Source organism: Sturnus vulgaris, chromosome 7 (assembly GCF_052056855.1).
Source record: "Sturnus vulgaris isolate bStuVul1 chromosome 7, bStuVul1.hap1, whole genome shotgun sequence".
In the NCBI taxonomy this organism is placed as follows: Eukaryota; Metazoa; Chordata; class Aves; order Passeriformes; family Sturnidae; genus Sturnus; species Sturnus vulgaris.
In genome coordinates this window covers 19,943,546-19,963,889 of record NC_142249.1, presented here as the reverse complement: position 1 = coordinate 19,963,889, position 20,344 = coordinate 19,943,546, and the positions used below count along the sequence as shown (strand labels likewise).

Below are 20,344 nucleotides of genomic sequence, written 5' to 3'. Positions count from 1 at the left end.
AGAAATTCAGCATGGAAAAGAGACGTACTCATCTTCATCCTAGCTATTGGATTCTGGTGGCAAGTGAGATCAAGGCTCCAAGGGACCTTGCCAGGAAAGACTTGTAAGAGCTGCTTTCCCTCTGGATAACAAGCCCCATTGTCTAGCATTCAGGTTCTACTGGTTACTTCTGTGATGCTGTACAACAGTATAAACATTAAAAGTACACCCAGCCTTTTGTAAAACCCAGAATGTCACAAGGTGGGAGACAATCCTGCACTTTTAAAATTAATTTTATATGTCAGCAAAAATTATAATTTGACTATAAAGTTATTATTCCCTATTTTAATGTAACTTTTATTTGAAGTTGTAACTTAAATTTTGAAGTTGGAAAAGACCTCAGAGATTATAGAGTCCAACCATTAACCTTTGCAATGTAACTTAAAGTGGAAGGAAATCTCAGGTTCGTGAATAGTTTCACTTTATGCTTCACATCTATTACACTGTGCATGTCAGGATTGCCACATTCATGGTGAAATCTCATGTGTTTAAAACTTATTGTTATTATGTATCTGCCCAATATTTTTTGGAAATTGATTTTTGGGGAAAAGCTGTAATAAAACAATCCACTGATATTTAATCAAATTAATTTTTATAAATGCACAGAAGATTCAGAACATTTAGAAAGAACATACCACTTCATGTATTACTTTAGAACATAAACTCCTTTAACTAAACGTTAACTAAGTTTTCTTAGTCAGATGACTTATGATATTCTTCAAGCCTCTATTGCAAAAAACAGCCAATAACTGAAACGGTCAGTCAGTTCACTGGATAACACACATGTGGATTTCTAGGTTACAAAATATCACTGGATTAAATGAAACTAAATTCAGCAATGCTTTTATGCTACTAACAGTACTAAACACCTTTTGAACCGGAACCAAAGTTCAGCTCTAAGCTGACACTATTGTCTGCACTGGTTAGAGCACAACATCAGCAATCCAATTTTAATGTCCTTCTTATAATACACAGTACAGACAGCCAAGACTTTGCCCAAATTAGTGACATTTTTTGTCAGAAGTATCCATAAATTTTCATGGCTGAAGTTGAAGAAATCCAAAATGGAGGAATTTTCCTAGTGTTTTCTTAGTGGGCTCTTCTGGAAACACAGGCTTTTTGTACAGGGAAAATTGCACCAGATTCTTAGTTTCTTAAACAAAAATATATAAGCATTTTTTCCTGAGATTTGTTGTTCTTTTTCCTGTTTCCCAGAATTATATAAATGATCCTGGACAAGTCTTTTTGGGCAATACATTTTGGCTGTTCATAATCTGAAAAGAGAAATAGGAAAGGTAGCAGTTTAGTGCTCAAAGAAACCCCACAGGAATTAGTAAATCTGGTTTGGAGACTAAATTAGTGTTTTGGATGGCTGATCTGTTATGGCTATTTGTGCCATGTTAAGAGCAAAAGCCGGGTACACAGGACTGTGGCAGAAGGATTTTGCCTTCCTCCATCTTCTTCACAGAGGCTCTACTTCCAATTGATGATCCCCGGTTGGAGGGGAGATGGGACTACAGCCCATTAATACATGCAAGATTCATCTGCTTAATTGTAAATGACACACACCTCCCAGCTATGAGTTTAGATTCTCATACCTCTGCAAATTGCTTTGGGCTCACAGCCTGAAAGGCACTGTACAAATGGACAATATTCATTATCATCTGAAAGCTTTTCAGACTGAACCACTTATCAGAAAACCTGTGGAATCCTTTTGACTCCAGTGCACAGGTTCTGCCCTCTAGGATCTGGTGCCAGTATGAATCAAGAGAAAAAGTTCCTCAAATTCAGCTGCCTACTGTCATGCTTTGCATGGCTCAGATGAGCTTTTTAAGATGAGATTTTTAAATTACTATAATTGACTTTGCTCATAGTTACAAAAGACATCATATATTCTCACATTTCGTACCTAAAGTGGAGAAACTCTGGAGAGCCTGCCATTTCTAAATTCTTGGAAAGGACTCTGTCCCTAATACTCAGACTCAATGAACATCCTGGTTCTCTGGCATGCCTGTATTCATTCCCATCTGTTATGCTGGCATTGTTCCCACTCAGAATTATCTATGCCAATTTCAACAGGGCATAGGTGCTAACCAAACATGGTTTTAGAGGGACAGCTTTCATAACACAGCAAGTGCCATCTCTTTTGCCAGGAGATCCTGCTGTTTGCAAATAATTCCAGCTTAAGGCCACATGCTTCATTACATGGACTCACATCTGTAGATGCTTATGGGTATTATTAAAAAAAAAAATCAACAAATGTCAAATGTATTTCTCTTAGAGTTTGGCTCAGTGCTTGGAATTTTGCATGTGGAGAATGAATGCTCTGCACCTTGTTCACAGGAGTGAGCCATAGGCTGTTAAATACTCTGAGCAGTCTTAACAGGTTACTGCATCAAAGTTGGGACAACAAACTGCAGAAGTTTACCAGAACTGTGCTGCTTTTTTCAAGTGCCTTTTCACTGCTTTGTGTCTGTAGTATATTCTGAGGAGAGAATGATGGAACATTGCCTTTTTCCTTTCCAGGTTCTCAACAGATTTTTGTGTAGGGCATAATCTGCCCCCACCCATTTGTAAGATGGCACATATGTACAATAACATTCATACTGCTTATTAAAGTTACTAGTCCATATAATGTTCTATATAAGATACATTATATTGTACTGATATATTATACATATCATATTAGTATATTGTAGCTGCACTTGGCTCCTGTTTTGCTCCCTGAACAGATTAGTTGTGTTAGCAGAATTACACTGTACTGTATAAAGGCTAGAAATAGCTTAGGAAAGAGCAAAACCTCTTCATAGGCCTCAACTAAACAGCCCACTATATTTTAAAATATAACTTTACAGTTAAGCAAAATAATATTTTGCCCAGCATATATCTCAGAAAATACAATTTGGAATAAAATAAGATTCAGGGTAGATAATTTCCAGCCATGTGTTTCCAGTCATAATTTCTGACTCTTAGATATTCTATTGTGCAGCCAGGATCTGTGGAAAATAAACTAAAAAATGCAATCCCCTTGATACTCATAGTGTTTTGGCTGAATAGCACTAGGAAGACCTCGGTTCACATGTTGTACATAGAAATGTATTTTTGCAGATCAGGAAAGGTATTTTCAGTTGTTCTCTTTACTAGCAAAAACCACCTAAGGCTGTTTTTAGTTGTATGTTGCCTCTTCCTAAAAAATGTTGAATCTAAGAATGTGCAGAAGAGTCAAACATTTTTTAAGTCCTAGCATTTCAAGGATGAAAAGTGACAAGTAGACACATGAGTATATTGAAAAATTCTGTTGGGAATCAAGGTCTAAAATAACCAAGCATTTCTACTGACTGTACATTTCAGAGTAGTAATGTGTACTAGTCATTTCTGATCATTTTATTGTTTAGCATGTTTCTGAAATTTGGTATAGTTGATGAGATTTCACAGGCTTTGAAGCATACTTAATGTGCTTTTCCTATGCTATTGATAACTTGAACATACTGTATTGAGGTCAAGAAACAAAAAATAAGCCTCATTTCACACCACATTACTTATCAATTGTAACTAAGCTTTATGTCCTCTCACCTGTCTTCTGTCCTTAGTCTTTTTAGCAGCTAAGCTGACCTTGTGGGCTGTCAGCACTGATTTGTTTTCCATGCCACTTGGACTCAGAGATACTTTTTCTTATCTTCTCTAAAGATAAGGGAAGATAAGCCTTCTAAAAGTGCTCCCTTATAATAATTGTGTACCTGAGAGGACACCCTCAGGTAAGGGCAGCAGAGTGGCAGAAGAGGTGTATGTTATTAGTGCCATGGAATGAAAAACTTCAAGGCATATGCTTGAGAGAACAGGGGTTTTCTAACCAAATAGCTCATGAGGGGTGCAAAGAAGGTTCTACTCCTGCACAGCCAGACCAGGAGCTGCCTCATGGGAGAGCTGTTGCACTTTTGGGTGAGTTGTATTTTGTTTGTTTCTTACTAGACATAACAGCGAAGTTATAAGGCTGCCTGGTCAGAGTCTCAGCTCTGAGATGTTGCAGTGAACAGACAGTCCATTATCTCTCTATACAAACCTCAAATCTTTCCCCTAACATAGGAAATCAGATATGGTACACTTGTTAGGAAATACCTACCAGCAGCATTGCCAGGGCACACAGCTGAGTAGTTGTAAAAAATGATGAGTGCCTGTCTAGGCAGCTTGGAAGCTTTTCCTCATAGGAAAATCCTATCTCTAGAACAATGATAATTAAAGATAGCTGATTAAAAAAAACCCATGTCTGGATTGCTCCAGTTCATGGCTGGACTGTGTTTTTAATGCCTCTAAAATGACTAATAGTGTGTATAAATAGTGACATCCAGTGTTCAGTTAGATCAACCACAGGTCTGTGTTCTGTAAAGGCTTTCAATTAAAAGATTTATTACAGACCCTATTTAAAATGCCTATGTAAAGACAGTAGATAACCTGCCAACTGCAACACACCTCCACAATAAAAATTTCTTTCCTGGCTTGTTGGGGAATAAGGATGGTGTGGCTCTTGTATAATGCTTTAACTTTCTTTTTTTATGACAGCAAGCGTCTGATTATTCCCAGGTGGTTTTGATTTCTTCTTTCTCTGCTTCTGTTGCTGTGAATGTGGCCATTAGGGCAGCAGTCATAAAGGATGTGTTCACCACTTCCTTCTCTGTCTGTCTCTTAACAGAGCCACAAGTCCACCGTCTTCCATCCACATTAATTCCCTGAGGTATCCACACAGTATTTGTGTTGACTGCCTTAATTTTGATCTTCTCTAATCATTCCCTGCCAGATGGCAGTTAAAGTTTAATGGTCCCTGTAAAAATAGTTCCCTTTCTTCTTTTAATCAGTCATGTGTGTTTGCTTAGCTAACTGTTAGATGTTCAGAAAGCACGAAGGGACCACCAACACAATTACTTCAAAATACACATCCGTATTGTGATTTCAATGTTACGTAAAAGTGAAGGGTTATAGTGTAACCAAGATTCCTGGAAATTAGTATGGGCTACGTGACCTTACATTTTCTCTATTTCTTTAGATTTATTTTAAAAATTAAACTAATAATTTGTGACATTTCATATAATCAAAGGTAGATTACTTTTAGTATTTTCTAGGCTCAAATGTGTTTTCTGTGCTAGAAAGCATATCAGTATTATGCTTTTGAGGATGAATTGAGCAATACACTTAAGGATATGCTTAACTTTAAGTACATGTCTATGACTAATGATAGATAATAGGACCTTGAGCAAGGCACTTTGACGTATGCTTCATCTTAGGCCCCTAAGCAGTTCCAGTGAAATAATTTACCTTCTTGAATTTTTAAGACTATGTGCAGACACCTAATGACACAGAACCTGAAATTCGCCAGTATGTGTTTACTTGATTGAAGCTTATTAAAGGTTTAGGCTTTTGCTGAATTGAGAATTTAATTGAATTGCATATTCATGCTATGCCTAAGTAGCAAACCACTTCAGAGGCAAATGGTTTAAGCTATATCAGACACCTATGGAGTGAGCAGGTAAGATTAGACCCCTGAGGAATATGGACAGCCTGGGAAAGTGATAAGCTAGGAGTCTAATCCAGCTCAGAGTACCACCAGAGAAAGGGGTGCTGTGGAATTAAATCAGGCCCTGAATGCCTTGCCTAGAGCAATACAGGAAATATATGGCAGAGTCACTAACAGAACCCAGATCTCCTGATTCAAATTAGACTTCTTTTGTATCTAACATCTGTATATGCTGCAGTCGGATGTGTCATCACAGCCTGCACAGGCCAGCTTCTAGATTAAAGCTCGCATGATAACTCCTACGCAGACTGCAGGAATCACACCCACTTACACATCCCAGTAAGATGAGACTTAGCAGAAATGCAGACCCTCCTACATTCTCCTCCTTAGTGGAAGGCTGAAAAAATAGAGATACTTGTACCTTCTTTGAAAGCATATTTTAACAGTCATCTCCAGAAGAAGTTTTCAGATATGACAACATGCACCACAACAGTACTCTGAACCTTCTGATCACTTAGTGCTTTTTGATTTTGCCATCAATGTCAGGGAGCTGGACAATTGCTCCAGCTCCAATTTTATGCATTATGCCTTAATTAGCAATAAACAATTTGGTTCTAACATAATAGAAATGTTGACCCAAAGGAAAAATTCTCTGTCCTCCATCTAGGTATTTTTCTTCAGTTCCTTTCTACATGCAGTTTTTTTTTGGTAGGATCTAGAGCTGAGGCAGAGTCATGGATGGGACTGTTTACATTATGATAATAACCAGATGACCTCATTGAGATCAGAGCCTCAGGGTACTGGATTCTGGCAAAAACATGGTAAAAGTCAATCCCTGTGCAAAAGAACATGAACTCTAAATACTCAAGTTCTTCGGTAACGTTGGGATGGAGAGGTTGATTTGTCCACTGTTAGATATTGGCCATTGCCAATGACTCACTCTTCATCTCTTGTGCCTCAGCCAATAGCCTTAAACCCAGCAGTATCCTTCTTCTCTACTTTTAACTAATTAAAAGCAGAGCCCATCTTTGTTAATTTTGGTATGTCAGAGTTGTAAAACCTGTCAGCTGTGGAACAGTGGACATACCTTTATCTTTCCTTCCCCTAGTTTTCTCTCCTTTTTCCATATCAGCCAAACATACACTGGTTCCTTCCTTGGTTGGCTAAATATTGCAAACATAAACAAGCTAAGCAGAGCTTGCTAGGCAGATGATGGCTACTAGCAGGTGTCAAAATGAAGGCACTCCCCTGTGGACACAACCCATCATGGTTGGGCTGATGCCCAGTTCATAGGAGGGAACATGAATCTTCCAAATGGAAAGGGAGATAAATTGCATTTAAACACTCTAATGATGATAATGCAGAGAGACAGATGTGGTAACTGAGCATTCGAATCCCTCCATGAGCTCTTCTGTTATACTCTCACATCATATACTACTGACTAATATAAGCCAGATGCACAACCAGAATGTTGTTTGAGTTTATATTCTCAACATTTCCAGACCTGTACATCTTATAGATAGAAACATTTTTCCCTGGCAAATTCACACAAAGGTCATTTTTATGAGCTCATATAGAGTGAATTGGAAAGCATTCACTGGTGTTTGCTTCAGCTGCACCACTTCTGTTAAGGAATTCTTCCTATTAAAATCAAGGCAAGCATAGCTCAGAAATCTGGATTCTGGGCAAGGAATTTTGTTTCCTTGTCCCCTGTGGGGCCACTCACACCTTTGCAAAGAGGGTGCCATTTAAAGGCTTGTAATTCAGAAGTGGTCTGGATCAGTCTTACGTAAATGTAAATGATATAATGATTTCCCAAGGTGAAAGGCAGCAGAGGAGGAGACAGAGCTCTGCCAAGTGAGGTCAGGTGTGGAGAATACACAACAACCACACAGAACATTTCTACACCTGGTATAGCACATGCCAGCTGTTAAGGCAGAAAGCCAAAGGTAATGAGCACTGTGAGAATTACCAAGAGTTCCTTTTTGGCCCAGGTTTGTGCTTGTAATTGAAGTGCTATCCTCTACTGATCCTTCAGGTAGCATTGAAACGATTTTATCCAGGCTTCAAGGGAGAATCCATCCCTATAGAGTAAAAGAAACTTCCTTTACATTATAGCTCTATGCTAGAAGCAAGCTATGGATGTGACTCATGAGTATTCTTAATAGTTTTCAAAGAAAGTGAAATTCCTAAGTGAGATTTTGATTTAATTTTGAAAGTGATTTTTATGTGTGCTCCAAGATGACTAGAAAACTGTATGTTTACATTTTTATGTTATTAGAACATATAATGAAATGTACATTGAAGTGTCTTTGTTGCATTTATTAGAATATATATTTTAAAATATTTCTGTATGGTATTAAGAAAAAATAAATTAAATAATAGCCATCCAAGAGTATTCTCCCTCAGTCTGTACTCTCCATCAATTTTACCAATACACCATTTATTTTTCTTTAACCAGATTCTAACATATTCACAGACAAGGAGTGGTTAGAGACACTGTAATCTTTTCCTGGATAACAGATTTTAGCTTTTATATATCCTAGTGAGTTCCTTCTCTACAATATTGAATTTCAAGGAACTGGTAGCTATACTGTGATGATGAAAATTTCTTTCTATGTCTTCAGTTCCCAGCCTTTAAATATTTTTAAAGGATAATCTATACTTGAGAAAATAGTCAGACTGAAAAATCAAAGACTGACTTGGCAATCTCACTGAAGTGCATGTAGCAGTCACTTTGCTTTCCTGGCCTTCCACACTCTTCATATATTTTTACTTCAGTTACAGTCTCTCTAGGACCAACACTTGGTTTTGCTTTTGGAAGGAGATCTAGGACAATTGTGTGGTTCTTACAAAATAAAAAAAAAAAAATTATTCTATTCATTTTATGGGTATGGGACATCTGAATTTAGAAGTATCCTTCAGAAATGTCCATTTGGGAGAAACATCCAGAGACTTTTAAAGATAGAGTAGTAAACCCAAGAAGCACTGAATGTTTAACTGAAAAATCAGAAATATAAGCAAAATAATTATTGGAGCTGCAGAGAATCTGCAGGTTTACAGAAAACTATAATGCCAAAGTTGTTTGCTGGTAGTTCTTTTTTTTTTCTTCTTCCCTACTTTTTAATTTTTTTTCGCCTGGAATTTTAGTGATGGACTATAATGAAAGGGAGGAGCTGTTAAATTTGTTTGAAACTGAAAAATTAAAAACCAGTAGATTCTTCTGCAAATAGGAAGCAGTGGAAACCCCCTGTGATTCAGTCATTGAAAACCACACTGGGGAAAGCACTACACTTGATTACACAGCTGCAAGGATGAAGCAAACTGGCCTCTCTGTTACTGCTGATTTTTATCTGGGAAGACGCTTCCTAAGTAACATTAAATACACTATTTCTGTTGCACTTTTCTATTTGAAATCATGGAAAAGACTTCTCCTTTGGCTGTCTGTAACTGCTGAAGAGCATCACATAGTTCATGTCTCTGCTTATCAATAAGGCATCCTTTGAATCACACAAAACAAGTAGACTGGTAGAATAAAAAACCAAAACACTACAAACAAAGAAGAACAAAGAGATAATACTAAATTATACTTTAGCTACTAGTGGAAGTAGACTGACAAGTCTAATATAAAAGAATCTTCCATATTACCTACTATCTTTTTATCTTTTGGTAACAGTAAGAGATAGCTTAACAGGACGTTTACAACTGATTTAATGATGAAGGCTTTTTAGAGAAACAGAAACCCAAATTATAGCTGAGAGAACTTCAGCAAAGATAATTCATCTTTCTCAGAAGAAACAATGTAAAGAAAAATTAGTAGTTGTATAATATATCACTTCTCCAGAGTTCCTAAGTGGAAATTAGGCTGGTATATTAAACTGGCAGCTTATTCTTTTGGAATATACTGTATCCACCTAACTCATGAGGAAAGCAAAAGAACATTAAAGAACTGCTTTTGCACCTGTTATATTACACTTTGCATTTTTAATGCTTAGCAGAAGCTGTTGGTGTTTAAAAATCTTCACCAAATGTATCCATGCATCATGGAAAAAGCTGAAGTCGTTAAACTGCGTATCATACAACAGAATCATCTTGCATTTAATGACTAGGTTTCTAAAGCAATTACTAAATTTGGACCTAGGGGGAAGCTGGGTTCTTCTTCATTTTGAGAAATGAGTCTGCCTCGTGTGCAGTAAGAGTGCTGCTGCTGGCAGCCCGCAGGATGTGTGAGCACAGCCAGGCACAGTGTGTGCAGGGAGAGCTGTCACCATGCACCAGGTACAGCTGGTGGCTTCCCTGCCCAGCAGCGCTGGGGAAGCACTGCCAAGGCAAGCCAACCTTTCTGCAGGGGCTAGAAAGAGCCAGCCTTCCCTTTTCAATTGAATGCAACTATTTTTGCTTCACAAAGTCTACTTTCTTATCTCATTTTTCCCTTGTGTTTCCATAATAGAGTAAATATAAAATTTATTTTTAATTCCAGCCATTTAGTAAATGCCAGAAATAATGAGACACCAAAAATTTGGGAAAAAGTAAACAGCAGTCATAGCAGGATTGTATTAAAGAAATTGCCTCATCTACTCTAAGATAGTAAAATGACCAAGTTCCAGGGCTGGCTGGATTATTCCCAGAAGTAATACCATGACTTCACTCAGGAAGCATTACTCAATAGGATTACAGCTGGAACATTTTCAACGTTAAGGATTCATCTTCAGAAACATAATTCTTGGAGTGCAAAATATCCTGTACCTCCCAGTCCTAGAATAGGTTCTCTGCTAATAACTCACATTTCTGCATCTCATAAACTTCAATTTACTTGTGAGTCATTTTGCTGTTCAGGAACTGTGTAAAATACTAATTTTATGTCAGTAAGGGTTAAGAGTCCAAGGAATTAAGCCTTCATTGAAATACGGAATTTCCCTACACGCACTTAAAAATCCTGTCTCCAATATCAAAATATTTCACTTTTTCTCTTTATGGAAGAAAATTCTATGCAGTTATTTATGGCCTCCCTGTAAGATGTGATAACCTACATCCAGAGATACAAGATAAGGTGGTCTCCTACCATGAAGTGGACTGTTCAGTGTGGTGAGAAAAAGAAGGTGTTTTTATTTACTTATTTACAAAAAATAAAAATACCCAGAAAATTGGCACCAATTGAAGCATACAAAGCTGCATGACGTGAAGACCTTTGGGCAGCTTTTTATCTTGGTGCTGTAAATATGCTATGGAAATTTCTTGCATGGTGAGATAAAATAATGGGTTGACAAAAATACAAACTCTACCTAGCAGGAATTGCAGAAAAGGAGTGTCTTAGACCAGAGTGCACTAGAAAAAAACATAATTTTTGTAGTATCCTTGACTTTCTTTCTATTTCACAAGAAATCAAACTGAGCAAGAATGTCCTTTATTCCACTCATGAATACTGTGTAGAAAACTGACAGTCCTTTAGCTTTTATTTTTCTTTAAAATTGATATGGGGGTGGTGGTCTTGAGTAGATATTTTCATCTGGAAAAACACGTTGAGTAATGTTTATTATACTAAATTTTTAACCTCATTTAAACTTAGTTTTTTTCCTTGAATGTTTGTTATTCTTCTATGATTGTGAAAAATGTGGTGCTTCCTTGGATGATCCCTTGGATGCCCACATGGAAACATGCATTGGAATTATGATAAAGTAACTCACTCCTATAAGAGACTAAGTCAAGAAAGTGGAACTATCTATAATTTTCATTGCATTCCTCTCAAAGATGCTGTTGCTGCCACTGATGGTGCTTTTTTTGCTGGACAGCCAATGTGAGAATTATGAGTAATTGGAAAGCTTTTCTGTATTTATCATAAAACTGTATTTTAATGTTAGTATCTCAAATCACTAATCTAAGCCTGGCTCCTTGTGTACTTGCATACAAACGTGTAATCAGCACTCCTATGATCATACCACTGCTTCCAAGTGTAACCTCACAGACAAAAATATCTCTTGAGGTGAAAGTAATTTAGTTATGTAGATCTCCCTATTATTTCAGTCCAAAAAGGTCAGCTTAAATAGAGACAGGTGAGTTGAAATGTTTTTGCAATGTGCACTGATGTGAGACCAACAAAACTATTTCACTAAGGTGCCTTAAGTAGAGTTGGATCTTTAGTTTTAGCTATATTACATTGCCTTGAAAGCTCCCTTATCCATAAAAACAAAAAGTAAGAGAGGAGACACATCTTCTTGTGACTTAAAGGCATTTGGCTGTTGGCATTTATGTCCTTCAGTTTAGGGAATAACGAGTGGGAAATAGAAATGCCTTGTGTCTGAATGATCAACACTTGCATTGCCGTGTGCTTTCCTGCTTGTATGAAGGTACAGGCTGTGTGCTAAACACTAATGTCAGGCTCAGATTCTTCTTATAGATGCACATGTGCAACTTCTGTAGCAGTGAGTGAAAGTTGGGTAAACAGATTAAATTCTAAAATAATATGACATAGCATTCATTTGCCTCGGATGAGAATTTTAAAGTATTATCAATTTACTGTAATTTAGTCCTTTAGCCCTTTGCCATGTTCATATTATGAAAATAAGAATACCCTTCATGGTGTTAAACAAAGATGTAGGAGAAGGCATGGAGTGGCTTGGCTGGGAAATCATGTGACTATTATGCACATACATCTCCTGAGTAAGATGCTTAGTGTTTCAGTTATTGTACTTCTGAACAATTTCTGTTGGCAACAGGATATTGGCCATACATTCACAGAGTTTTGGGCAGAATCCATTCTGGATGCTAGCTTGCATCCTGATTTTTATCTAATTACTGCTTCGAAATGAGGATTTTTTACATGAAAAAACTTCCATCACTTTATAAAAGAATCATGGTTGAAAATACATGATATTGCAGTAGGTGTGCCATACGGAACACATCAGATAAAAAGATAGCTCAGTTTGACACAAAAATTGTGGCTATTATCTAATCTACACATATAAACTGTGAATGTTTTATTTTGTATTCTGGAACAGTTACGACTCCCATGATGTTCACTGTAATTTCACCTTTCACCACCAGCAGAGGGAGCAGCAGTGACTGAGCTGCACAAACCGCGGGGGTTTCATCGCCTCCATCAGCCAAATTCCCTCTGCAAACACCCTGAAAATAATACTATCAGCAGGAACCGAAGAAAAATGTCTGAGGGTAGGAGGGATCCTCGAATACGTTTAAATATTCCCATTTTCTTAAAAATAAACTCTTATGCAGTCCCCAATTAAAAGAATAGCATCACATTTGCAGCTTTGTGAAAAAACCATGGCATACGAGTGGTATTTGGAATAAGATCAGAAATCTGACTACACAGACCATGGCTGTCACATCTCATAAGATAAAATGATGCTTCAAAAATGTTTAGCAAACTCTTTTTCTGATTTTGCAACTTAAAACTCAGTTCCGTGGGAAGACACATTTCAAATATGAAAACTGTAGTTACTCAAAACCTAAGATTTTGAAAGATATTGGAATGCATTTCAAAATTGTCAGTTGTTGCATTTTACTTTCAGACAGTGTTTAAAAGTATCAGAATCATTAAATCAGTCCTCAACACACGTTTTAGCATTTTCATGCAACCAATCTAGCAAAAGATGGAAATTCACAGCTGTTAAAAAACATGTAAGAGAAGACTGAATTTAAAGCAGTATAGCCCATCGCTAAAGCTCTAGACTTGAACACTTCTGCTGGGGGAAAGTGGAAGAGAGACCCTCTGTTACACAACTCCTAACTAATATGCCAGTGAATATTTTAGTTGGCTTTAACATTTTACCCTTTTCAGTAATCACCTTCACCAAATATGAATTCATATAGTATTTTCACTTAAGCTTATTCTGCCATATTTTCTCCAAACAGTAAGAGCCTTTAAGAGCAAGGAATTTGAGAGCTAAGCCAATGTGTATGTCCCACAAACATCATTCTAACAAAGACATTTTAGACTAAAGGACAACACTGTGCACACGAACCCTGTCTTCCTTTAACCTTATCAGCACCTCTAATGGAAGATACTCTGACTACAAACCTGACGTGCCTATAAACGCAGCCAAGACAAATCCAGCAGCTCGGTCCCTGCCCTGGAACATGTCACTTCAGCTCATCCCAAAATCAGCCATCTAAAACTGTAAACCTATCATCATCCGCCTGACTTCCATTACATTATTTCTGATGTATGTAAAGCAGTGCTAATATTGGGGGAAATGGTAGTTGTGGAGCGTTTGTATTACAGGCTGAGAAAAGATCAAGGGTTTTGCTGGTGGTCTCGCAGGAAGAGAATCAAGGGATCTCAGAGTTCTCCTGCTCTGGGTTCTCCATCACTGGTATCACTTGCCTGGCTGTAGGAGACAGTGCCTAAAGAAGCACTACTGCAGGTTGCTCTCAGCCTATCTAAGCTGCTAAGTATCTGGTTAGAATGCCTGGCAGGTGGGAGCTGGACACATGCTATCTGAAATGTTCACAGTGTTGTGTAAGTAAATTATACTTAGTCATCAAAATTTCATTTATCCGCTTTGTTTCCTGACATGTCACTGTCACTCTGGAGTCTCTTCTTAGTTATTGGTGTCAAGAATATGAAAAAAATTAAATCTTCTTACCTTGGAAGGCTTTATAGCAATGACATACCACCCTTCCGAATTCAGATCAGCATGGTCCTCCCAGTTACTTATTTGGTTGAGGTCTGTGCATTGACCATAGGTTTTTTTAATATCTTCAAAGAAAGAAATTTCATATCTTTCCTGAGCCAAAGTATCTCTGATAAAGGTCAGTGTTGCTGTGCCAAAACAGCTTATTCAGTGGGCTATCCTGTCATATGGGTTAAACAAAAATCACAAGGCTTTATTTGTTGTTAAACAAATATAATATAAATATAATATAAACAAATATAATTTTGGCCACTTTGAAGAAATGGCAGAGGATGTATTACAAGTGTAACTGTATCCTTTCTTCTGTTTATCACACAATACAACAGTGCAGTTTGGTTTGCAACATGTGATATTATTAATTTACATGTATTCATATTAATAACTAATATTAAATAATTTTATTAATTTTATTTATTAATTTTTATTAATTTTTGCCATTGGAGTTCATAAAAGGGAATTTAAAGCACAGTTCCACTGTATATTTAACAAAATCTGTTTTAAAGAATTTGTTGTATGTGATTCCTCTTGAATTTTTAAAATAATTTTTATAATTTACCGGAATTGTCTACCAAGTAGGAAAAGAACCAACAATTTCAGAATTCAGAAGGACGAGGAACACTATTTATAGTGATACTAATATTAAGTCAGTAATTGAAGTTCTGTGTATCTCTTTCATATAGCTCTAGTCAGTGGATGTTAATGAATTACATGGTATTTTCTAATACAGCTAAAATGGGTCTAATTTGTTGCATCTATAAGCATCTGATAAAGGTCTGTTTATCTTTAAAAAATATTGCCTTACAATGTTGCTTTCTGATCACTGCATGTGTCACTACTTAAATCAGAAACATATTTTGCCACTAGTACTGGATGGCTAAAGTTTCCATGTGCTTTAAGTGCATACATACTCATCAGCAACATGATTGTTTCTTTCCTATAGTTTAATTTGCCCAAGTATACAGAAATCTGCTGCTCTGTTCTCATTGAAGATGACAAATGTGCAATGATACTGTAGGCTGTCCGGTTTCAGTTGTGATCCATAAGTGTGTGTGCCATTTAACAACCAATAAAATATGACAGGCATATACAATTCTGTCTGAGCAGGAAAGGAAATTTTATTCCTCAGGTTTTAGTCACACATGCCTTACATAAAGTTGTACAGTCAGATCAGTATTTTATTGTTACTTACCATATGTATTACACCCCCTAGGCATGGAAGAGCAAGCCCAAAAGCATTAGCCTTATCTGCAGGAGGAGAAATTACTTCAAGTATGTTTATAGTCAAGACAGTCTTTCTTTAGGAACAAAACAAAAAAATAATAAAAAAAGGGAACAAATCTACATATCTCATAGACTTCAGCCACAGAAGAAAGGAACCAATATTACAATCTTAGTTTTATCAGCTTCTTTCTTAAACACCATATCTTCTCTTACACATTGAAATAATTCAATGTGCACTACTATGGGTCACTGACACCAATAATGCTGTCATCTCCCCACCCACTGTATCCCCCCAAAACTCCTGGTATTGGGGATCTTAGCTTCACACAGAGAAAACACTGCTAGTCTTTTAATAAAGTTATGTGCATAAATTTATCAGAATCACCAGGTTTAGGGGTAGATCGGTGGTGAACAGAGAACTCAGCAGGACACATCTGCACTCTGTTCACACTTCTCAGGCTCCTTGTACAGCTCAGCAGGAGAGGGCAAAAGGAGAGGTGATGATTTTGAGGCACTTCTGCAGTTACAAAAGAATTCCACAACAAATTCCACTGTCTTGTTATCTCAGAATATATAGATTATATTTTCTTTAATACACATGTGAACCAGAATTTATTTTTACAATGTACTACTGGCGTTTATCTCCACCAGTTGAAGAAGTATGCTAAAAGCCTGCAAAGCATTACAAGGGCAGGATATGAACCTACACAGGATATGAATTTATAAATGCCAAAGGAGTGTAGTAGTAACAACATGTAAATCAAAGTTCAGAAAGACAGAAAATCTTACTTTAAGATCAGCTGATGCAAGGTAGCAACATAGTTGTTTCTTTTGAAAAACAGGTACTTTCGTGCCTCCAGACTGGAGGACTGAATCATCAGTAGGCAGTGACCTGACAATGATTGATTCATGATAGAAGAGAGAGAAAATAAGTGGTATTTCAAATTCCAGCAGGCAACATACCAAAAACACTGAGCAAGGTCTCTGAAAGCCAAGTAAGGAAGCTTGTCAGCTTTTCTGTTTCTTTGGGCACTTTATCTATCAAGACAAACTGAAAAAAGAGGAGCTACAATATCTTCATTTAAAATTTTCTAGGTATATGTCTGAGATATTTTTAGGCAACATTGGCAGAAATAAAGGAGGATCAAAGAAACAGCGCCAAGAATACATAAAACATCCTGGATAAAGTTGCTAATCTCAAGCTTCAAATAAACTAATACAGTGCTCACCCAAGCAACATTTCAGTGCAAGTTCTGTAGAGAGCAGAAAAAAAAGTGTGATTTTTCTCTGCAGTCACATATTCACACAGAGATAGTGTCTTTTTATATGTACTAATGCTTGATGACTTTATGGCTGACTAGAAGTCTGAGGATTACAGAACCATTGCTTGAAGAGTGAACGCTTGAATTTAGCCTTAGTTGCTAATATTTTTTCTGATTCTATTTTTATTTTTTTAATAAAGTGTTTTCAAGTTTGTGAGCAGCTACCTATAATAAAAAACAATATGTTTGAAACATTGGAGAGTGTAAGTAGAAGGTGTTAATTATAGCTAAATGCCCAATTCCCCTCCCCCCCTCTGGGCTAAACCCTACAGTTTTAGGCTGCTTTCATTTCAGTAACCATTTGATCTTTCCCAGGAGAGGATTTTGTACTATTTCTTTTAATCTTCTCTGCATGCAGCTCAAAACTGGCTTGCTGAACTCAATTTAAGTTAGCGTTTGTGTTTATGAGGAGAGGATCGCAGGGTCTACAACAAACCAAATAAAAATAATGTTTATAAATGTCAGTTAAAGAAAATTGTGTGAAGTAAAGTTAGGTGCATATGAGTGCATCCATACAAATTTTAGAATGATGCTGTTACTCCCTCTGCTTACTATAATCTGCAGGGAAAATATAATTTAGCAACCTTAGACTTTTGGTAATTACAATAAGTTTTTACTATAGTGCCTTTTCAACTACTAAACAATTAAGCAAGTAATTGAAAAAATATTTTGAGAATAAAACACATTGATGTTTCACTCTATGCACGTAAGGATCTTCTGTGACTGTGAGTAATTAACCAGACAGAACAAAGTTAAACAAACACATAAATCTTTGCAGGGTGGACATTCTATGCACTAAATAATGCAACACGTCCACTGTCATCAGATAAAGTGCACTGTGCTAAATTCCACGGAGCCACGTTTTGGCACTAGCATCAGTGCCAAATAGGCTTACCTTGTAACTTTTACCTCTATGGATCAAGTCTCCAGAAATCAAAATAGCCCCATTGAATCAAACTAGATGGGGTTTATGTTAAAGTAAAAGCAGATCATGCAGTTGGCTAAAAAATTGCAACATGTGTTTACCAACCTCAAAACATTGCTCCATATCTCATTCCTTTGCTAAGAATATTTATAAATCCACAAGAATTATTTTCCACATCCATTGTTTTAATAAAGTTCCAAAGAGACCTTCATTTCCCAACTTCCTGCTAGCACTGCAGTAGATAAATATGCTGCTGGTGCAGGCCATAGTCATGTCCACAGTTGGGTTCAGGCAAAGTGACAAATCAGCTGTAAGATCCAAATGCACACAGGAGAAGTTGCAGCAATATCCTAATTATGTTTACAACAGAAAAATATACTGCCAGAAGTACTGAATAAATACTTTGCAAACAAAGGAAAAATCAAGATGCAAGGAAAATAAAAAATAGGAAAAAAAAGAAGAAATGAGAAATCTATCACAATATGCAATGTCTGGAGCCCACAGAACAAGGATTTCCATGCATTAATATAACAAAAATACAGTTGGTAACTTCAGTTGGATTGCCTCTACCAGTCCAAATAAAACCCAACAAAGCAAATTTATATTCAGGCCCCATTAAAATGGACTCATTTCAGAGTTGTTGAATTTAGGAGAATTGTATCATATAACTGGGACCAGAAGTTAATGTACTGAGAGTTGAGTTTTACTAAGATGAAATATTCATTCATGTTTATTATGAATATTATGAATGTTGATTGTTTTAATACACTGAATTTAGATACAGAAGATTAGATATAATGGGTTCTTTCCATATGTCACAAGTAATCCAGTTGCTCTTTTAACTGTAAGTTCTGCAAGATTTTTTTCTTACCTAAAAATTCAAGCAAATTGTTTAAAATTAAACCATTTTTCCAGCACATGTAAAAATGTGTAAATGATAGAACTGGCAGTATGATGATTGCTTTACAGATAAGCATTTTCTTCATCATCTTCAAGGACATCCAGATTTATGATCTAATCACTCAGCCCTTTAACAGGATGCATTTGAGTTTGATTAAAAAAGAAAACAAACAGCAGAGCGGATTTATTAATGAAATCTGGGTGACCTTTTCACATATGGAATGCTCTCAAAATAGCAACTCTAAAGCTTAGTATGGTCTCCTTAGCTGTTTTAGCTTCTCCCATCCTAGTGTACAGCATGTTTTTGGTGTGCTTTTTTAAATTGGCAAGTGCAAATTTTGGGAAACCATTTCCCCCTCCCCCTCCTTGAACTTTAATTGCTTAACCTACATCCTAATTCAAGTTGCTCATAAACCTTAGCCTTTGTTGTAGGTCCGACAGCTGCATTATGTCAGTAGCAAGTAAAACCTTCACAAAGTTCCGGAATGCTGCAAGACATTTTATAGTTGCTGCAATAAAAGGCAAATTGAATTTACAAAAATGCATTTGTCACTGATTAAAAACTTACAAAGTTAATTGGAAACACAGTGTAGGTGTTGCCACACAACTAGAGGTGTAATTGGTGGTTTTAATTCAGTTGAAGCACGGGAGAGAGTAGCTGTTCATGTAAGGCCAGCAATCTTTTTCATATTTCTTTTCCCTTGAAGAAACAGGGTGTTTTTACTGGAAGACTTGCATGAATGGTCAAGAGCATTAAGATGCAAGCTGAGGACTAGGGACCACTTCCATGCTCAGCTTTCAAGGCTGTATCAAAGCAAAATTTGCAAGTACCAGCCTGTGCCCATTAGTAACTGCAGGGTCCATTGAGAAAGTTTTCAAGGTCTTTTCTTGTTTTAGGTTGGCAAAACTGACACTGCTGTAACAATCACTGCTTTGGCAAGTGAGAAGGGGAGAGGGAGGTAACCAACAGCCCTGGCAATCAGCACCCTCCCCCTGGAGCTGAGTGAATTATCTCCACATAATCCACTTAACCTTTGCCATTGTGGGACCTGGGAAGCTGAAGGTATTTTTAAACTTGAGTCTTTTAATTGCTATTTTATAGCATCGCTAGTCCAGCTCAGCTGGAAGGAGAAGGATTGGAAAATAGTTCCATGAGGCAATAGCTTTTCACCTCAGCTAGGAGTCTTAATTATTATTATTGGTTTTGTAGCTCAGTGTCCTCTAAGACTGTGGGGACAGTGATCTACAGTGAATCCACAGGTGATGGGGTTTCTTTAATGTATCACCATTTCCGGTTAACATGGCTAAAATATCAGAGATTCTAAACTACTTACAATGCTCAGCTTGGGTAACAAATATGCTCTCATCAATTCTCAATATGCAGAAAAATCCTAACAGAAAAAAGCTAACACAAAATGTTGTGAAAACAGCTCTGTAACAATAAGGTTGAGTAATATGAGAAAGCTCCTTTGTAATTTCTATTATTGGTAATCTCCACTTGATATTAAATTTATTATTTGCTTGATATTAAATTTCTTAAAATCCCATGTAATCCCTTTATCAGAAAAATGTGCCTTGAATAAATACTGAAGGATGCTTCTGGGTAGTTTTCCAAAGACAAGCTATGGAAAATTTAATTAGGAAGTGATTAGTTCTGTAGATTGCAATAGCCTGTGAGAGCCTTCTGCTATATTTTTATTCATGGCTGCTTAAAATTTAAATAACAACACGTACCTATTTTATTAATGAATATTCCACTGTACTGGACTGTGTGTATGTC

At 36.8% G+C, this 20,344-nt stretch overlaps 1 long non-coding RNA gene across 1 annotated transcript in view; it reads right to left on the bottom strand.

The window, feature by feature from the left end:
- Positions 1-385: 385 nt before the first annotated feature.
- LOC106855455 (uncharacterized) overlaps positions 386-20,344 on the bottom strand; it is a 125,936-nt gene continuing 105,977 nt past the window's right edge. Inside the window, exons 21-26 of the long non-coding RNA XR_015804823.1 lie at positions 17,770-17,972; positions 16,207-16,309; positions 15,386-15,441; positions 14,149-14,356; positions 7,518-7,629; positions 386-1,313 (exon numbers count right to left, since the gene is read on the bottom strand). This is a non-coding gene — a long non-coding RNA (uncharacterized LOC106855455). The remainder of the gene's footprint in view (positions 1,314-7,517; positions 7,630-14,148; positions 14,357-15,385; positions 15,442-16,206; positions 16,310-17,769; positions 17,973-20,344) is intronic.